Source organism: Lissotriton vulgaris, chromosome 2_1 (assembly GCF_964263255.1).
Source record: "Lissotriton vulgaris chromosome 2_1, aLisVul1.2, whole genome shotgun sequence".
NCBI classification, from domain to species: Eukaryota; Metazoa; Chordata; class Amphibia; order Caudata; family Salamandridae; genus Lissotriton; species Lissotriton vulgaris.
This window is the reverse complement of record NC_141687.1, coordinates 498322796-498343924: the sequence shown is the minus strand read 5'-3', so window position 1 is coordinate 498343924 and position 21129 is coordinate 498322796.

Below are 21129 nucleotides of genomic sequence, written 5' to 3'. Positions count from 1 at the left end.
CAGATTTGATCCAGGATATGACCCTGGATGTGAGTGGGGACCGAAACGTGAGAGGAGAAATTGAGGAAATGAAGTGTAGCAGAAAAGTCTTTAGACGATGAGTCCTCCCTGGGGTCACCCGGCCAGAAGTTGAAATCACCAAGCAGTAGCAACGAAGAGTTGTTAACCACCATTGTGGAAAAGAGATCCTGCAAGGTGGACACGAACAGCGGCATCGCTTGAGGGGGGCGGTACATAAAGACAACAATGAGAGGAGAAGGGAGATTAAGGGAACGGGCCACCAGGTAGTCTACATTGGGTATGGGGGGGTGAGCAAGAAGTTGGAATTTAAAGGGGGAGCGGATTATCATAGCCACACCCCCTCTAACCTTGCCGTCCGAGCGGTCTGCCCGGAGGGCATAATAGGTGTCGGGGAGGATGGCCAAGAGATCAGGAAGAGAATCAGTAGAGAACCAGGTTTCTGTGAGAAATAAAAAATCAGGGGACTCAGTATTGAGAAGATTTAAGAGTGCCGTTTGATTTTTGGCTGCAGAACGGGTGTTGAGCAAAAAGGCAGAGGCTGCCAAGGGACCAGGGGAGGGACGAGTGGCAGGGAGAGTACAAGACGTAGGGGAGGCAGAGCTGGGTGCGACTGAGAGAGAGCAGGGGGAGTGGGGGGCAGAGATACCAAGAGTGTCTAAACGGTGCAATAAAGAAGGGGAGAGAGGGATAGTGGCGAGATGTGCAGACAGTTGAGCCGAAGTATAGACCAGAGGAAGGGCAGAGTCTGTGGCCCCTGGTCCCGACCCGTCGCGGACGGGCGCAGACGGGATTAACTTAGGCGCAACTTCGGCGCGCCTTCGTCGCGCCCGCTGCGCTTGCAAAGGGCCAGATTCTGGGAATCTGGCCCTTTGCGAGTGCAATTTTTGAATTTGGGATTCATAATCCCAAATGCAAAATTATCTATTAAAGAATTCGCACATTTGCGAAGAATTGCATTTAAGGAATCTCTATTTGAGATTCCTTAAATGCAATTCATGAACCATTTTAAAAATGCGAAATCGCAATTTTGGGCCGCTATTTACCTCGAGGTCAAACCTCGTGGTAAATAGCGAAAACTTAGAAATATGCATTTAAATGCATTTTTCTAAGTTGTATGTTACAATCGTGCGCAACACCAATGTAGATTACATTTCAGGGGTGCTACAGGGTGTCCTTTGGACACCCCTGGCACCCTTGAAATCGCATCCTTATTTGCGATTAGCAATTTGCTAATCGCAAATAAGGAGGCTGTAGGAATCGCAATTGATTTAGCGATTTCTACATGAATCCCGATTTGCAAGTCCTTAATAGCGATTCCTTAATAATCGCTATTAAGGACTCGCAAATCGGGACTTTGATGAACCTAGCTGAATGTCTATTAAAGACCTAACTTGAACCTCACAGAATGGTAATAGAGCTAGTTGTTTGTATACAGAGCTGATACCACCACCTAATACTTAAAAAATAATATCCTAAGTGTTAGAAATGGGGGTCTCTAGTTGGCAATGGCTTGCCCATTTGTCCAAATAGGAGCCATTCCTTCTAGTCAGGATAAGCGGGATACACTCATAAAATAACCCCTGCTCACCCCCTTGGTAGCTTGGCATGAGCAGTCAGGCTTATCTCAGAGGCAGTGTGTAAAGCTTTTGCACATAATCAACAGTTATACAGTGAAAACACTACAAAAAGACACCACCCCAGTTATAGAAAAAGAACCAATATCTATCTGTGCTAAGAAGACCAAAACAATAAAAGACCAACATACAGTATTCAAAAATAGGCACTTTGCAAGTATGACTTAAAAATGAAGTTCATTGTAGGCAGTAACTCTATCTGGGGTTACTGTGGTATAGAAAAAAAATAAATTTAACAGTTCTGGCTGACCAGGTCAGCTCAGGCCGGCATTAATGTCAGCAGGCTCGTAAACAGTACCTTTGGGTATGGCCGACTGCGTCAGTGTGGTCCGGTCCTGGCAACCGTTGCTGTTGCAATGTGAAGTGTAGCACTGCGGCATGCAGTGGCTTCTAGTCGCGGTGCAGGCAGCGGCTCAGTGACAGTCATCGAACGGCGTCAGTGAGACTAGGACTGCGGTGCGGAGTGAGGCAGTGCTCGTTGTGGAGCTGACAGGTCACAGTGCAAACGACAGGGCCAATTAATGAGAGCGTGTATCGGTAGGCCCAGACTGAGGTTTGGACAGGGCGGTGCATCATGAGACTTAAGAGCGGTGCCCCCAAACCACCGTGCAGTCACAGGTGTCGAGGTCAGCGGGCAGCATCGTCGTCGGTAAGACCAGGGCGGCAGAATGAAGCAGAACGGTGCGGAGTTCTACTCCCACAAGCCACAGTGCAAGCAGCAGATTGGTGGTGGCAGCGGTCGTCATCATTTGTGAGACCAGGGTTGCGGTGCAAAGTGCAGCCGTGTCCTATGCGGTGCCTTCAGGACACGGATCCAGCAGCGGTGTCTGTGATGGTGTCGGCTGCTTTCCCCCTCTGTTGCAACTGAAAACCCACGGTTCTAGAGGTGGTACCCAGATGTAAGTGAAGTCTTTGCTGTCCCTGAGACTTTGTGAACAGGAGGAGTGCTATTCCCACATGCCGCGGTGCAAACAGCGGCTCGGTATTGGTAGCGGTTGTCATCATTGGTGAGACCAGGTATGCTGTGCAAAGTGCGGCGGTATCCTCTGCGGTGCCTTCAGGACACGGAGCCAGCAGCAGTGTTGGTGACGGTGTCGGCGGCTTTCCCCCTCTGTGGCAACTGAAAACCTGTGGTTCTAGAGGTGGTACCCAGATGTAAGTGAAGTCTTTGCTGTCCCCCGAGTCTTTGTGAACAGGAGGCAAGTTCTATTGCAAGCCCTTGGAGATACTCAGCAATAGGTGAAGAAAGTTCAGTCCAGTCCTCTTAATGCCCAAGGAAAAATCAGCGACTGCAGGCCAACCCAACAAAGCAACAACACAGCATAGGGGCAGTACTCCTCCTGGCAGTTCTTCCAGCTCTTCTCCTTGGCAGGTTCCTTGATTCCAGCGTGTTCTAAAATTCTGGGGTCTTGGTCCCAATATTTATACAGGATTTATCTTTTTTCTCTTGCGCAGAGAGTGTCTGTGTTTAGTCCATGCCACTTTGGTCCTCTCTGGCCCAGCTTCCTAGCAGGAGGTCGAGACAGCATTATCTAAGGCAGAACAGGCCCATTCAGGTGGAAGGAAATCTCCTCCCACTACTGTAAATGCAGCCCAGGTCTATTCAGCCCAGACCTTACTCATCCAGGAAAGGCAGGACACACCTCGACCCCCCAGAAGAGAATGCACATCCACAGCCCCTGACACTCCAAAGCCAGACAGTCAATCCACAACCAGCATTGGCACACAAGTAAGTAAGAAAATACCTACTTTCTAGAAGTGGTATTTTCAAACACAGAATATAAAAATCATCTACACTAAAAGATGCATTTCTACATTTTAAGTTCAGGCATGCTAAACTGCATTTCTCTACCTTCACAAAGTAAAAAAATCAGAAGGTCAGAAAGCAAAAAGATAGCAGAAACGTGCCAAAATATGCCAGATCTAACACTAAGCGTCATCTGCCTTTTAAACATAAGTATGTTATATGCATTTATGTACCCCTTAGCGCTCTAACTTTTCTAAATTTGTAATTTGTATTGAATATGTAATATGTAAATATGTAACCCTCACCATGAGCAACCATAGTAGCTAGAAGTCTTGTCACCTTCTACCTTGTTACTCTAAATTTCTCATTTAATGTTCTTTCGCTGTATTGTAAAGTGCTCTGACACCTCTAGGTAACATCCAATCTATATAAAAACGTATTGTAAATATGAAACTCAATTGTGATGGTGGTGTTTGTGCGCCTGGTGCCACAATCACGACTCATGACAATGGTATTCATGATAAAAGCAAATATTTATGCTTGGCCCTGTGGAGGTGCCCACCTTTAGTCAAACAGGTTGGGCACTGATCCATTTGCTTAAGTGCCTAACTGACGCAGCAGTGCTTTACGAAGCACAGTGAACACCACAATAGACCTCACCATTTGGAAAGCTATTGAACCACAACTAAATGACTCCAAACACATCTGTCTCCAATGGGCAACAGTACCACATGATGTGGTGAGGTGCAAGAAGGATGACAATGGAATAACATGTTGCTCTGAAGGGTGTTTATCTTATGCACACTAGCTCCATGGAGTTTGCTTTAAAGGAAATGCCAAATGAACCACAAAATAAAACAAAAATTATGGAACATAGAGAACAGCATTTTCTTCATATTGGGAGCAAACTAATCTGTATGTGTCTGAGGTGATGACTGGGGTAGATAATCTCTGGCGTGAAAGTGTGCTCTATAAATACAAATTATATTAAATGGCTTAAATGACCTTTGAAATATCTAGTGCCACAAAGTGACATTGGTGTCTCGAGCCAGCACTATACATATCAATGAAATAAAATAAATGGAATGGGTTTAGAGTTTTGATAGTAAAATTTAAATATAGCTTAGTGTCAAATTATTAGTGTAGCAGTAATGTGGGCATTTCTAAAGTTAATGACAGCATCAAGAACGGCACAAGCCATTGCAAACGCAGATTTTGGCGTAGCTATCAAATGGTAAAAAGTTGGTAACTTTTAGCACTTAACAAATAACAACATTGCAAAAATACGACACAGCACGATTATCTTGACATCAAAGTGACTGCCACTTACTACAGTATCTCCTTCTCAACTGGATGTTAAAATATACGTTCACTTACTGTGTTTGACAAATTACAAACATTATCCTTAGACGAGATAGTTAAAAGACAGTAATTGTGTCTCTTCTGAACTAAGATGCCAAGTTAGCAATATGCATAATAATAGGCGCTCCTTACTCTTTTGATTATTGACATGCCAGGGTGAACCAGTGATAGGCAATAGGATATCTTACATTGATACTGTGTTATTAAGAAGCCATTTATATTTCCACAATTGACACATACTACCGTGCTATAATATTATCTCACATTAATGCTGCAAGACAGACCTACAGATCATTGATTTGATACACATTACTGTCTCCAGCTCTATAATGCTTGTGTTTGTTATTAAGAAGCCATCAGCCCAGGCAATGTTTCTCTCCTATGCAATATTCTCATTTGAAGCGATTTCTATGCAAGCGATTAAAACATTTTCTATGAATGTCATTTCATTTATTTCACTGCGATCTTTATAATTTATTGATGTGTTAAAAGAGAGCAAGGGCAATAAGTGCAGAACATAGAACTTCCTCTGAAGAGGGAGTTTGCACAATAAGTTTTTTTTAATAACAATTCCGGTCAAGTCACACCCATTACAATTATTGACACATGTTAATGAATACCTGATAATTAAAGTCATTCTCCGGATGGAAAAGAAACATTGGGCTAAATAATGTGTTTGTTAGATTTTTTTAAACCCATTAGTGAAAATCACATGAGGATCTGTTCATAAAGGGTCATGTATACATACTTGTAAATTTACTCACATGTAAATCTACTACTATACCTTGTAGTAACATACTTTTTTTGCTATTCACCATTTCGAGTATAAAGTTACTTCTGGCGGCAGACTTACATGTCTTCATAGCTAGTGGAGTCTCAGACACGAGGATTTGCAAGCAGAAAGTAACAGCTAATAACTTTTCACATGTAGGTTGAGACTTCCTCTATAGTGAGTATGAACTCTCAAGTCTCAATGGGAAATTATCGGGACAATTATTAAAGTGTTATAACCTTAAGAAACTTTAATAAAAAGAGTTTGAAATAAAATGTTAATGTAAAATAATTGAATATATGTACTTTAAAACTAGTATTTATCAAATTAAATGCTACAGCATGTTAACTGAAATGCATATTAACATACGTTATACATTTACATATATTACCTACTGGCGGTCGCCAGTAGGTAGTTATAGTTAGGACCCATTTTCCATAGGAAATCTGCAACATTCTATTCCCAATAACTTTGGCGCCGGTTGATGAATCTTCGCAACATTTTCAAAACTTTTGGCCAGCTCCGGTCCGCTCCTATCCTGAAAGTCTCCGGGTGATTCGTCAAGCGGGGGCCTAGAAAAAAGGGGGTCCCAAAACGTGTTTTCCCCAAGCAATTTTCCCTAGGAACCGTTCATCGCGGCTACAGCCCGAACTGCTGAACAAAATTACACCAACTTTGGCAAAGAGTTGAGACTCATGCATTTTGCTTAAATGGTGTAAATCCGTTCAGTAGTTCCTGAGAAAATGACATTTAAAAGTTCATATATTTCTATGGCCGTGCAGGATCCTGAGCGCACCCTCAGTGCACTGTCCCGATCGCACGGAAATGCTAATTGGCTGTCAAGTGGTTGTCAACATTCAAAACCAGGAAGTGCTGGCAGCCATTTTGTGCCTTAGTAGATGCGAGGCTGAAGAAGTTAGTGGAATAAGTGTGCAAAATGTATTAAGGGGCAAGGTAGAAATACCCTGACCCTCATCACCTGCTTAGGGGGTCCCACAAGGACTCCTAGGGCTCCAAAACATATTTTTTTTTTAAACGGATCCGGCCGTAAAAAAAAAACAAAAAAGCAGAGCTTCTTTCACAATTAGCACCCGGGGGGGCCAAATCCCGGGGGAAATTATTTACATTTATGGGGGTCCAGAGGGGCCCCTGGGACCGCCTCCCCCTGGGGCTACAAAAAAAATGGTTGGGGGGCTCCAAGGCCCCCGCCAGCAAAATACGTGGTTGGGGGGGGCTCAAGGGCCCCCCCAAACCCCGGGGACCACCCCCCCCCCGGGCTTTGTGTATTGTTGCCCCTCTCCTGGAGCCTTGTTATGGCCCTGGGGACCAGTTCCATGTCTGCCTTTGGCATATGTTAGAATAGACAAAGGTAGTTTGGGGAAAAAGTGGCATCACTTCTGTAAATGTGTCTTTTATACTCATTTCCAGACCAACCCCAGTCAAAATGCTTAGGTCATTGCCACCACAGTGCTCAATTATGAGATCAGGGTGTTGGAGATGCAAAAAGGATTTCACCAATGGCATCAATTGGTGCCACTTTAACCCTCTCTGTCCAATCCATTTAATGTCTACATTTGGCAAAGCTAGGTCTTTGTCCATACCTCTGTTTTCTGCATACCATTGGCTCCAGAAAATATAGCTGTGTCCCACAATCCACACTATGTGAAATGGCAATTTGAGAAGTGAGATTTTTCTAAAATGGTGCTTAAGATGTAGTTCTGAAAAAAGAAAAGAAATGATTGGCTGTTTGAGATCATTCTAGTCTGAAAAGTAGGTTGCATGTTTTTGTTTTTTAAAAGCATGTTTTTTATTAGCTAAGAACAAGTATTTGAAAGGAAAATTACATAGGATAAGCTGATATTTTGAAAAGTCAAGCACACTTTCTGTTTAGATTAGCAACATTTTGTGCTGAACTTGTGACCTATGAGTTTAGTTGAGTGTTTCATGAACTGTTTCTATGGTAACAGGCAGTGAGCAGATTGGGGGTAGGGTTCAAATTTACGTCATTTGGAAAGGGCTGAAATGTGTAACAAACACAAATGTGTGTTAGCTTTTGAATTCATGTAGAAAGCAATGTGATTTGATATTTACATGTATATGTGTGCAGAATGAGAGGGAAATCTTGTTTTTTGTTAGTATTGCGAAGAGCTGCACAGTACAGCGATTCTGTATAAGAAAATCTGGTGTGTGACTGACATACTTCTTAATCTACAAATCAATTTGAAAGGTAACCTATTCTTTTGTGAGAGGTTGTATGTGGTGTGTTTGTTTTAATAAGATTAATGTGTTTCTCTTGGTAAAGTCCAGGGAGTAGTCTTGCTTCCCTAGATTCACTTTGTGAGACTGTGTTCTAAAGTGTGTGAAATGTGTGCAGTCATCTCACCTTTTCCAGACTATTAAATATTTTTTACTATAGTGCAAGGGATACTGTTATTTGTCTAGAATCACACTGTGAGTCAGTGTGCATTTGGGAAAATTGTGAGAGAAGCATTTGATTACTTGATGTGTTTGCAGACACATAAGTGCTTTCAAACCTTTCTAGTTGTTAAGTTTTGGTAGCATCAGAAAATAGTCATTCCTTATGTATTTGCAAAATGAGTTAAACTTTAACACTAAAATGCAGTAATGAAATATGTGGAATGTGTGCAGTCACCTTAGTTTTTGTAGATCAATGTGTTTTGATAAAGTCCAAAGGATAGTCCTGGTTGTCTAGAATCACACTGTGAGTCTGTGTACATTTGGGAACTGTTGTTAGAGAAGCCTGTGGGTACCTCATGTGCTTGCAGATATATAACTGGTTAAAAATGTATGCTGTTGCCAAGTTTTAGTAGAATTTTAAAGCAATCATTGCTTATATATTTTAAAATGTGTTAGGCTTGTACTCTCAAATGTAGTAATGAAATATGTGAAATGTGTGCAGTCCTCTTAACTTGTCTAGACTAGTGAGTAGTGGTTCTCTAGAATCACACTGTGAGTGTGTGTTCATTTGTAAAGCATTGTGAAAGAAGCACTTGGTAACTTTATGTGTGGTTGTACTACCATAATCATTCAGTCATTATCCAAGTAGTTATTTAGCGATTCAGAGCTTTAGCACATGTACTGCTTCAAACTCCTATGGACTATGCATGTAGTGATCTAACCACCTTCACACTTGTGTTTCAGGCCTACAATTCCCAAGTTAGTATTCATACACTGCAGCAAACACCTTGTGAGTGGTCTTGTAATCCCATAGGGACTCTTTCAGTACCATGTACTAATCCCTTCACTAAAGTAAAACTAAACCAATTATGAATTCACCCAAAGTCTCTTCTTATAGTACTGTAATCATTCAGTCAGTATGCATGTACTCATGCAGTGAACCAGGCTTTAGGGCTTTAGGGCTTCAAACTCCTATTCACTATGCGTGTAATAGTCTAACAACCTAATACAGGGCACACATCGCAGGCTGAGCTGCGCTATCCTTACTCTTCAGTGGTAATTTGTAAACATACAATTTAATACTTTATTTTGTGTCGAACTTTCATTGTTTTATCCTCTTTCGTTGTGCCTTAAAAAACGATTCCGCTCACTTCCTACCGGACTCCTGTGAAAGCACACGGCTCCCTGCATTCTCCCCAATCCACCGCCAGTCATTAGTGGACTGTTTGATGCAGAGGGAGACTCCAGGGCTAGTCGTTCATTTGAGAGTGCCTCACATCCTGCTAGATCCACTCACAGTGGCCATCTTTAGCAGGTCGGCGGTCTAGTGCACCGATACCAATCAGGCCGGGCACTATAAATTCAGCAGATGCCGAGAACGCGCGCAGCGGGCACAAAGGCAAGCCCGTCCGCACCTGGACCGGGCCCAGGGCCAATCCCCCTGGTCGTTTAAATACAACCCATAGTTGAATATTACTATCCTATTCTGGCGCACAGCTATTTGATAAAAACATAACTAATAATAATCAACACTGCCCTCCTTTCAAAGAGGACGCACTATTTAACAAACAACTCTCCACCAGTCCTAACTGTAGGCTTAACATAGAACCTACCAAAACCTCTTCATTTCTTAGCATACATACTCCCCTAAATAAACCAGACACTATCTATTTTGCGCTTATAAATGTCCGCTATCTACCCAAGCACAAGCTTGAAATACATGAATTCCTTATTAATCACAATTTGGATTTTTTATTCCTAACTGAGACCTGGGGTGATTCATCCTCTGGTCCCGATTTCTCCGCTGCCACCCCCGAAGGCTATTTGTCTATATAGGCAGGACAGGATGTCAAAGAAAAGTGGGGGGTTAGCAATTATCTACCGGGACAAATTTGTAATTAAAACCAACACCCTGAACATTTCACTATGTTAAGCATCAACCTTCTCTGTCGCGCTTTCAAGCACCCAATCTTTTAAAGGAACCTCACTATACCGACCACCAGGTTCTCGATCAGACTTTCTCGTGGAACTTCAAACCTTATTAGAATCAATAGCAGCTATACCAGACTATACTATTCTGGGAGACTTCAATTTCCACTTAGAATTTCCCAGCGACAAGCAAGCCTCCTCTTTGATCACTGATCTGTTATCATTAGGCTTACAACAGTTGGTCACCTTACCCACTCACAGGGCAGGCCATACACTGGATGGTCTCTTTACTAATAATGGTGACATCTCTCTAATTTCAGTTACCCCTTTGATCTGGACAGGCCACTCTGCAATAACCTGTACTATTCAGATTAAGAAAACCAACTCCAGAGACAACGATTGCCAAATATCTAGACAGATCCGGGCATATAATAAAGTTGATGTCCAACTCTTGCAAGAATCTCTGTCCTCTTCCGATTACATTTCTTCAGAAGACCCCGAGATAGCCTCCAATACCTACTCCGTCTGGCTACACGACATCTTTTCCTCATCTGTACCATCCAAAAAGATCTATACTAATCGAAGGGTTTGTTCCGCACCCTGGTTCACAGAGGAACATAGACTCGAGAGACAACATTGAAGGAATTTAGAGAGACACTGGCGTAAAGATTATAACAATGCCAAAACATTATACAAAGAGGCAATGATAAAATATAAACATCTGATTGTCCTGCACAAGAGTAAATAATACTGTACGCAAATAGAATCGGCCAAAATTCCCCGAAGGAACTATTTCAAGTAGTAACTAAACTTTCCACACCCCCAACAGGCACTTCTTTCCAAGCTTCTCAAAATTTATGCAATTCACTGGCTAATTTCTTTAAAGATAAGGTCACCCACATTTACTCTGATTTCACCATTCAGCCCAATTTAGACTTGCCAACACTTAAAAACTCCTCTGATGCTTCCTCTACCTCCGTACTCTCAGAATTTACTCAGGTTTCCACTGAGCAGGTACGGGAGCTTGTTCTCTCAATTATATCTGGTTCCCCCTTAGACTCTTCTCCACCTTCGATCCTTAAACTAATTTCGGATCCTATTGCCATTACTCTCTGTGACATTTTTTATTCTATGTTCAACACTGGTGTCTATCCAACAGTCTGGAAAAAGGCCATTATTAAACCCTTACTTAAGAAACCCAATCTTGATCTGCTATAACCAAAAAATTACAGACCAGACCCTTTCCCATCAAAAATCACAGAAAGAATAATGAACAATCAATTAGCCAAATTAATCGACAACAATAACCAGCTCGATGATACTCAATTTGGGTTTAGAAAGGAACACGGAACAGAGACAGCCCTTATCAAGGCTTCAGACGTCATCAGGATGATTCTGGACAAGGGTGGAGCAGCTGTCCTCATCCTATTGGATCTGACCGCAGCTTTTAACACGGTCAATCACACCATCTTGATCATCCGTGTTTCTGCCATCGGCATCAACCAAAGGGCCAGGGCCTTACTGACCTCTTTTCTTGCAAACCGTACACAGTCTGTTAAGTTCGGTGAAGTCCAGTCTCCGGTCTGCTCCCTCCCATGTGGTGTGCCTCAAGGATCCTCCATAAGTCCGACCTTATTTAATATCTATGTGTCGGACCTGGCCAGAATTATCAAAACCCATGGGATGGGGTTGACCTCTTATGCCGATGACACCCAATAATGATGGAGTAGAAGTGGCCGCCAATTTTCAAGAATCAGTCTATGGATGTCTCGCAACTGCCTGAAGTTGAACTCCGATAAAACAGAGGTAATGACTTTCGGCAGTTTAGTCCCATCTGGTCTCCAACTTGGTGGCCAAATGGATTGGGATCCCCTCCGCTTCCCGTCACAAAGGTTAGGAATCTGGGAGTGATGTTTGATGACAAACTTTCATTTATACATCATGCAAATGCTTTTATGTTCTCATCTTTTTTCACTCTCAAAATGATCAGAGAACTTCTTCCTTTCCTCCCTTTGAGCGCAGGAAAAACACTTATGTGCACTCTGATCTTATCAAAGATCGTTTACTGCAACAGGCTTTTTTTAAATGCTCAGGAAAAAGTCTTGAATAAGCTGCAGTTAATTCAAAACTCAGCAGCCAGAATCCTATCAGGCACACCTAAGTTCAAATCCATCTTCCCGGTAATATGCCAGCTTCACTGGTTGCCAGTTAGGAACCAAATTAAATTAAGCATAGGAAGGAGGCAAGTTGGCGGCCGTGGCGTGGGATGTGTGAGCAGCTCAGTCCCCCGCTCTGGGTATTGGAAAGAGAAGCGGCATCGGCAGTTTTTTCATGCAGTCCTGAGAGGACTTTCTCTGGAGCAGTGGCGTGAATTTATCATGTGAAAAACTTGGGCGCACCTCTTACATTTCACAAACTTAAAGGAGGATATTCTTGTTCGCTCACTCACTGTTGCTTGGGGAGGAGCTATCGCCTTTGGAGTACGCCACTGAACTGACCTGTATCGGCTGCGTTTGAAGTGACCGGATGGTGTCTGGATTCCTGTTTCTCCGCCTAACCCGAGCCCCGGTTTGGCGGTTCCCCGCTTTTCTCTTTGGGCCCCATTGGAGAGTGGTTTGTGGGCATGGAGGAGCACAGGGTGTTGCTCGTAGAAAAATGCCACCAAAAGGGACTACTCGTAGTGGCAAAACGAAGATGCAGCTGGTCTCGGCGGAGGATACCGAAAGCGGCGACACAGGAGAAACAGGTGAAAAGGGGAAAAGCTCCCAGATTCTCCCAAATACAAGCTTACAGAAGGGGGGTGAGCGATTTGGAAAAACAAACACTGCTATGCGTCTGGCTAAACATGGGGCACAAACTCTCCCTGCTTTATTTGGAAAGCAAATAGCAAAAAACGCTGCGCAGCAGTCTGTTTGTTGTGAGGATACTGTTTCAGACAAAATTGTTACCGCTAGTAAAGAACTTGATAATACTTCCCCTCTTGAGACATTGTATCAGCGTATTTTACAGGTACGACAACAAAGTTACTAGCTACCAGTTTAGAGCAAGCGAAAGATCAATGTGAAGAAATCCAGAATAATGTAATTACAGAGAGGAGCATGCTGGGAGTTGGAGTCCCTGAGAGCTCCGGTTTAGAAGGAATGACTGGTAGCCTGGACAATCTCGTATCAGAGATTGACTCCTTAGTGCTAAATGAGGGTGCCTCCTTACAGGATTTGACGGGGTCCCAGGACATAGCGGATAATTTTTATTCTATGTCAGATCACTCCTCGGATTAAAGTACTAATCTCAGCAAAGACTGGATTGACTATCATGAAGAGGGCAGCAGTACGGAAGATGACTTAAGGTTAAATGAGGTCTCCCCAAGTACAGCTGTCACTACAGTTAAGAAACTGAAGACCAGAGGAACTCGACAGGCAGATTCTAAGAACAAGTCTCTGGGAGCGGGGACGATTTCTCCAGAGAATACGATAGCAGGACCTGTGTTGGAAGAGAAGCCTAGGTTTGATACAGAACTGGGGCCGGTGGAACAGAGCCCGGCTCAGGAGATAACCTTGTCCATGATTTATAATGCCATGATGGAGCACATAGCAGAAATAAAATTAGAGAACACTCGCACACAAGCAACATGTCGCAAGGTGCAGAATGCTGTTCAGCGGGTGATTAAAATCTGTTCTAATATGGCTATTAGAGTACTTGAAGCCGAGTCCAGAATTTCGACATTAGAAGATGATTTGGCAGCTCAGAAATTAAAACTGAGTTCTATCAGAGCTCATTGTGATGATATTAGTCATAAACTTACCGAGTTGGAGAACCAAACACGAAGAAATAACCTTCGCATTTTAGGCATCCCAGAGAAAAAAGAAGGAGCAGATGTCAGGAAATTTGTTTGCGAACTCTTTGCTGAGGCTTTTCCGGAATTGACTCTCTGGGACTGGACAATGGAGATACAAAGAGCCCATAGATTTCCATTCACTGTGAGAAGAGCTAGGCAAGGAGAGGAGGATCACCCAAGAGCTATCCTTGTGCGATTTCATAATTTTCTAGCAAGGGAAGCTGTTTTTAGATTAGCTAGGCCTGATAAAAAGAGATGTGCGAAAGATTGTAATTTTTTTGTTAGACCTGATTTTTGTCAGGCAACGGTAACCAAACGCTGGCATTTTCGTCACCTCATACCAGGGCTCCAAGAAAAAGGAGCAACAGTATATCTTCAAAACCCGGCCAAGCTAAAGGTTACAGTTAAGGGTCAAACTAGGTTTTTCCTGTCGGAAATCGAGGCTAAAGAATTTTTGCTGTCCTTATGAAGTACTATTGGGTTAATTTCTCAATGACTCTTTTTTGTCTCTTCTGCATGAGTAACTGCTTAAGGAACTAGTTACTGGTGTGACGATAATGATGATATTCTCTTTTCCTACCCTGTAAAGGGGGGGGAGAGGCACTCCATATTTTCAGGGACTGATAGTCCTTGTGCCTCATATGGTGGGTTGGGAGGGGGGTAGGGAGAAGGGAGGGTTGAAGGTGGTGGTGGGGTGTGTGTGTGGGTGGTGGAGGGGTGAAAAGTCAGCAGTAGTCAGTATGTTTATTCAGATTGGCTCTTTTTTTCGAAAGGAATCACTTAAAGATTGGCCATACAAAAATGCTAAGGGACATGCCACATATTGCTTATCTATTTCCTAGGCATTTTTTCATTTTTTGAGATATGGATAGGAAATTAAAGATTTGTACGCTTAATATCTGTGGGCTCAATGATTCAAAGAAAAGGGACGTATTCGCTAAAATTATTCATTCATCACGTATTGATATATTATGTCTGCAAGAAACTCATATTGGGGGATGTTTGTTAAATCTAGGGTTAGAACTGATTGCTTGTTCTAAACAGACAGGGGTCAAGAGAGGTGTCGCGATTCTAATGAAACAGGGCCTTGGTTTATGTATAAAACTGCTGGAAGACAAATGGGGTCGATGGGAAATTAGTGAACTTAAGGTTGGTCAGTATAGATTTACACTGTGTACCGTATATGGTCTGAATCTGGACAATTCTGAGCTCATGATATTTATAAACATCGAATTGGCCCAATGGCCCCAACCAGTGATTATATGTGGCGATTTGAATATTCATCTGGAGGCCAGTTTGGATATAAGAAAGAATATGGTGTATACTGGTAGAAAGCAGCAGACATTTACAGCTTTAAGGGAGCTAATCTTAGATCATGGGCTATATGATGTTTGGAATTAAATTTATTCAGATGATCCAGGCTATACCGTTTTTTCCGCTCCGCACTGTAAATTTGTTCCCCTGGATTATTTTTTTATCTCGACGCAATTAATTGGAAAGGTTAATTTAGAGATTCTGCCTAAACTCATTTCCGATCACAACCTCTTAATACTCGATCTTATGTTGGGCCCACAGATGGGAGAGGGAGATCAGGCATGGACTTTTGAAAGAAATTTATTAATGGATGAAGATTACTGCCAATTTATGGTTAAGGTAATAGAGGAATTTTTTAAGTTTAACAAAGGAACTGCTTCGTATAAGATAGTCTAGGATGCCTTTAAAGCCAGAGTTAGGGGAGAAACCCTTAGCTTCTTGAATACACGGCGTAAAAAAAGTATGGGCCAAACATAAGAATAACTCCAATATGGTTAAGTTAGAGGAGCACAAGCTTGCTGACACGATTAGACTGGGCCAGGACGTAGTGGTGGCTCAAAGAGATCTTACCATAAAAAAGGCTGCAGTGTATTCTAATATTGCTTACCAAATTGCGCTAAAATATATACAACGCAAGGAAGAATCATATGAATTTAGTGAAAATCCCGGCAGAATCTTGGCTAAAAGGTTAAGGCAGAAAGCAGTTTCTAACGATATTTCCAAGATTGTTGACACAAATGGCGCGCTGCTGGAATCCAAAAAGGGCGTTTTATAAGCATTTTAAGGGTTTTACCAATCTCTGTACAGTGCGCCAGTAGAGGAGTCACGTGGCCACAGAGTAGGGGAATACTTGAGAGACTTAGAGACTAAGGAACTTATGGAAATACAAAAAAACACAGCTGTCAGCACCTATAGCTTGGGATGAATTAGAAGTAAGCATGGGCTCGCGGAATTTGCGGATTTTCCGCGATTTCGCGATCCGCGAATCTCGCGAAATCGCAGTAAAATCTGCGAATCAGCGGGACGAATTTTCAGCCAGCCACTTACAGGGTTACAGCAGCAGGTGCAAAAGGTGAAGCTAATTTTTTGTAACCTTTTACAAAAGGGTTACAAAGAAATTAACTTCAACTTGGGCACCTGCTGCTGTAAGCCTGTAAGTGCTTCCTGGCGCCTCGTTGCCTACTTGCAACTATTCTCTGACTCTGCTCTGACCCTTGAAGCAGGGTCAGAGAATAGCTACAAGTAGGCAATGTGGCGCCTGTCATGAAAATTAAACCTCAACAGGAAGCACTGACAGATATAAAAACAAGCATTTGCAATGCAATAGGTCTCGCATTAGGAAAGTTTGAGCTATTTGTCTTGTAAATGACAATTTTTTTATTTATGTGTTGGTTTTGAAAATAGCTAAATTCTAAATTAATAGCTTTGTCATTTACAATGCCAATAGTTATAACTTTCGCAAATGTGACACCTATAACATTTGTAATGAAACATGTTGTGTATTTACGTGACATAGATGTATTGATATTAGAAATTACAATGGATTTTAATTTTTTTAAATAATTAATACTTAAATACAAGTGATTTTAATTTATAATGGCAATAGCTTAAACTTTTGTAAATAACTTTTGTGAAGATTATGTTCAGTGTATTTTATTGTGACGAAAATCCAAGAACAGAAGTGAAATATTAACATCTTTTTGTGACATTTGTAATAAAGCTTGAAACATTGAGAGAACATATTTGAACCAGTTGTTGTTGAATGGTTGCGCAGATTGATGCTGGGGTGGCGCTGAATGGTGCTGTGGTTGTGCTGAGTGGTGCTGTGGTGATGCTGAGTGGTTCTGTGGTGGTGCTGAGTGATGCTGGGATGGTGCTGAGTGATGCTGGGGTGGTGCTAAGTGGTGCTGTGGTGGTGCTTATTGGTGCTGTGGTGGTGCTGAGTGATGCTGTGGTGGTGCTGAGTGGTGCTGCTGAGTGATAATGTGGTGGTGCTGAGTGATGCTGTGGTGGTGCTGAGTGATGCTGTAGTGGCACTGAGTAGTGCTGTGGTGGTGCTGAGTGATGCTGTGGTGGTGCTGAGTGGTGCTGTGGTGGTGCTGAGTGGTGCTGCTGAGTGATAATGTGGTGGTGCTGAGTGATGCTGTGGTGCTGCTGAGTGATGCTGTGGTGGTGCTGAGTGGTGCTGTGGTGGTGCTGAGTGATAATGTGGTGGTGCTGAGTGATGCTGTGGTGGTGCTGAGTGATGCTGTGGTGGCACTGAGTGGTGCGTGGTGGTGGTGAGTGGTGCTGTCGTGGTGCTGAGTGATGCTGTGGTGGTGCTGAATGGTGCTGTGGTGGTGCTCAGTGATAATGTGGTGGTGCTGAGTGATGCTGGGTAGCGCTGAGTTATGATGTGGTGATGCAGAGGGCAGAAAGGCACAAAAAGCAGTCTAACAAAGGGCAGAAAAACAAGGGAAAAACAAGTCTAACAGAGGGCAGAAGGGCACAAAAAACGAGTCTAACAGAGGACAGAAGGGCAGAAAAACAAGGGAGAAACGAGTCTAACAGAGGGCAAAAGGGCACAAAAAAACGAGTCTACCAAGGGGCAGAAAGGCACAAAAACAAGTCTAACAGAGGGCAGAAGGGCACAAAAAAACGAGTCTAACAGAAGGCAGAAGGGCACAAAAACAAGTGAATAACAGAGGGCAGAAGGTCACAAAAAATGAGACTAACAAAGGGCAGAAGGGCACAAAAACAAGGGAAAAATGAGTCTAACAGAGGGCAGAAGGGAACAAAAAACGAGTCTAACAGGGGCAGAAGGGTAGAAAAACAAGGGAAAAACGAGTATAACAGAGGGCAGAAGGGCAGAAAAACAAGGGAAAAACGAGTCTAACAGAGGGCATAAGGGAACAAAAATCATGTCTAACAGGGTGCAGAATGAATCCCGCCCTGCGTGTTTGTCCACGAAGATGCCACCTTTTTGTGCAATATCTCTACTCAACTGAAGTATTTTCTACTGTCTAACCAGTAAGTGCTCCCTCACTGGCTAAATGTGTTGGGGAAGATTTACAATAACTGGTGCATCCCCAGGGATGCGCCAGTTATTATGCACCGCAGCTCCGCCACCCATGGTGCGCCGCATTTTCAATGCGGCGCACCATGTGGCAAAAACGGCACAGATGCATCACGCATCTGTGCCATAAAAGCAGCGCGACGCAGCTCCAGCAATGCTCTGCGGGCCCTATCTCCCCAATGCTGCATCAAGCCTTGAGCCTGCTTCAAGCAGGCACAGGGTTTTGACACAGCATTGGCCTAAAAGTGACTGAGTAAAATCTTGTAGATTTCACTTAGCCACTTTTAGGAGGCGTTCCTGCGCAGAAACGCCCTCCCCTGCGCCGGAACGCCTCCTGATGGTGCAGGGCTTTCCAACTTGACGCATCTCTCAAATGCGTCACGTTGTTAATACCCAGCACCATGGCGCATCTTTTGTGCTGCCGCTGCGTCACAGAAGTGACGCAATTGCGGCGCAAAAGAGGCGCAAGCGGCTTGTAAATCTGCCCCATAGTGCTTTTACTACACTGTAGCTGCGTAAGGGCCAGAAGATGTGTCTCCAGTGACCATGTGTACCTGTGCCTGTGTTACAGGCACACATGGTCACTGGAGACACATCTTCTGGCCCTTTACGCAGCTGTAGTGTAGTAAAAGCACTATACATTTACCCAATGAGGGAGCACTTACTGGATTAGCCAGTAGAAAGTACTCCAGGGCAAATCACAAAAAAATCTGTGATTTTGTGGTAAAATTCGTGAATTTGCTGATTTTTTTGCAAATTTGCACATTTCACGCATGCTTAATTATAGGCTGCTTTATTGGACTTAACCCCCTTTTTTTGCAACAGAAGTTTAATTTAGCTCGAACAGAATTCTTTAAATATCTTCAGTTCCGTAGTTTTATGGAGCAGAAAATAACTCAAAATCAAATCATATTTGATTAAGTTAAGGTCCTAGAAGCAATCCATTCGAGATCGAGAATAGGCCCTATCTACCAATTATTGGTTAAAAATGTAGGTGATGATATTTCGGTCTGGGAGGAAAAATGGCAAAGGAAATGGGGGGTTGTTAAAATCGATAATAATAGAATAATTGAATTATCTATAAAAGTTTTATTGAATGGCTGGCTAAAGAGCCAACATTTTCTGTCCATATTTGACTTATATTATACTCCCGCAAAATTAGCAAAGTGGAATTCTTTAAGAGGGAATAAATGTAACCTGTGCGGGGTATTCGCTGCGGATGCGGCTCATATGTTTTTTTATTGGCCTAAACTGAGCCAATTTATTAAAGATGTTGAATACTTTTTGAATGTTAGTTTAGGTATACAGTTGCAATTGTCTGCGGAATTGGTTATTTTGGGTCTACAAGTAAACTCAGACAGATCAAGGACTGAAGCTGAGGAAGGGTTTATTTTTATTTGCATGTCAATCTTTCGATTATGTATAACAACTCTATGGCTTGATATAGATCCACCAGTTTTTAATAATTGGCAATCTAGATTATTGTCTATATATCACTTGGAGACTGCAGTATACAAATCAAAAGGCAGGAGAAGAAAGCAAATGGGCCAGAAACTGTGGTCTCCTCTGTCAAATTGGAATAAACTTAGGAATCTATGATTTATTGTACCTAAATTGAATAATGATGTAATGAGAGATCTTGTAATGGGGTAATATTATGATTTTATAGTGATGGGTTGTCTTCTTTCTTTTACTGTGGCTGCTTGTTGGCATGAATTTCAATTTAAGAAATAAAAGGAACCAAATTAAATTCAAGGCACTCTGTATAGCATACAGAGCGGTTAACATCTCTGGACCTGAGTTCCTAAGAAGATCTTTATGCCATAACGCTACCAATAGATTACGGCGTTCCTCCTCAGCCGGTCTTTTAACCATCCCTCGTACAAAGAAATCATCATCAGTGAGTAAAAACGTGGCTTTTTAACCAGTAATTAATAATTCTAACTGCCCTGTACTATTGTCTTCAGCGCCGAGACACCCCCGGGTATTTGTGCGATATACATATTGCATAAATAAATAAATAAACCTTCACACTTGTGTTTCAGGCCTACAATTCCCCAGTTGGTATCCATACACTACAGCAAAACACCCTGTGAATGCTCTTGCAATCCCATAGTGACTCTTTCAGTACCATGTACTAATACATTCACTAAAGTAAAACTCAATCAATTATAAATTCACCCACTGTCTCTCCTTATAGCACTGTAATCATTCAGTCAGTATGCTTGTACTCATGCAGTGAGCCAGGCTTTAGGGCAAGGAGTGCGTCAAACTCGTATGTTCTATGAATGTAGTAGTATAACCACTTTCGCACTTGTGTTTCAGGCCTACAATTCCCCAGTTAGTATCCATACACTGCAGTAAACACCCTGTGAGTGCTCTGGCAATCCCATAGTGACTATTTCAGTACCATATACTAATCCATTCACTAAAGTAAAACTCAGCCAATTATGAATTCACCCAGTGTCTCTTCTTAGAGTACTGTAATCATTCAGTCAGTATGCATGTACTTATGTCGTGAGCCAGGCTTTAGGGCAAGGAGTGCTTCAAACTCTTATAGACTATGCATGTACTAGTCTAACCACCTTCACACTTGTGTTTCAGGCCTACAATTCCCCAGTTAGTATCCATACACTCCAGAAAACACCCTATGAGTGCTCTTGCAATCCCATAGTGACTCTTTCAGTATCATGTACTAATCCATTCACTAAAGTAAAACTCAATCAATTATGAATTCACCCAGTGTCTCTCCTTATAGTACTTTAATCATTCAGTTAGTATGCATGTACTCATGCAGTGAGCCTGGCTTTAGGGCATGGAGTGCTTCAAACTCCTATGCACTATGCATGTAGTAGTCTAACCACCTTCACACTTTTGTTTCAGGCCTACAATTCCCCAGTTAGTATCCATACACTACAGCAAAAACCCTGTGACTACTCTTGCAATCCTAAAGTGACTCTTTCAGTACCATGTACTAATCCATTCACTAAAGTAAAACTCAATCAATTATGAATTCACCCAGTGTCTCTTCCTATAGTACTG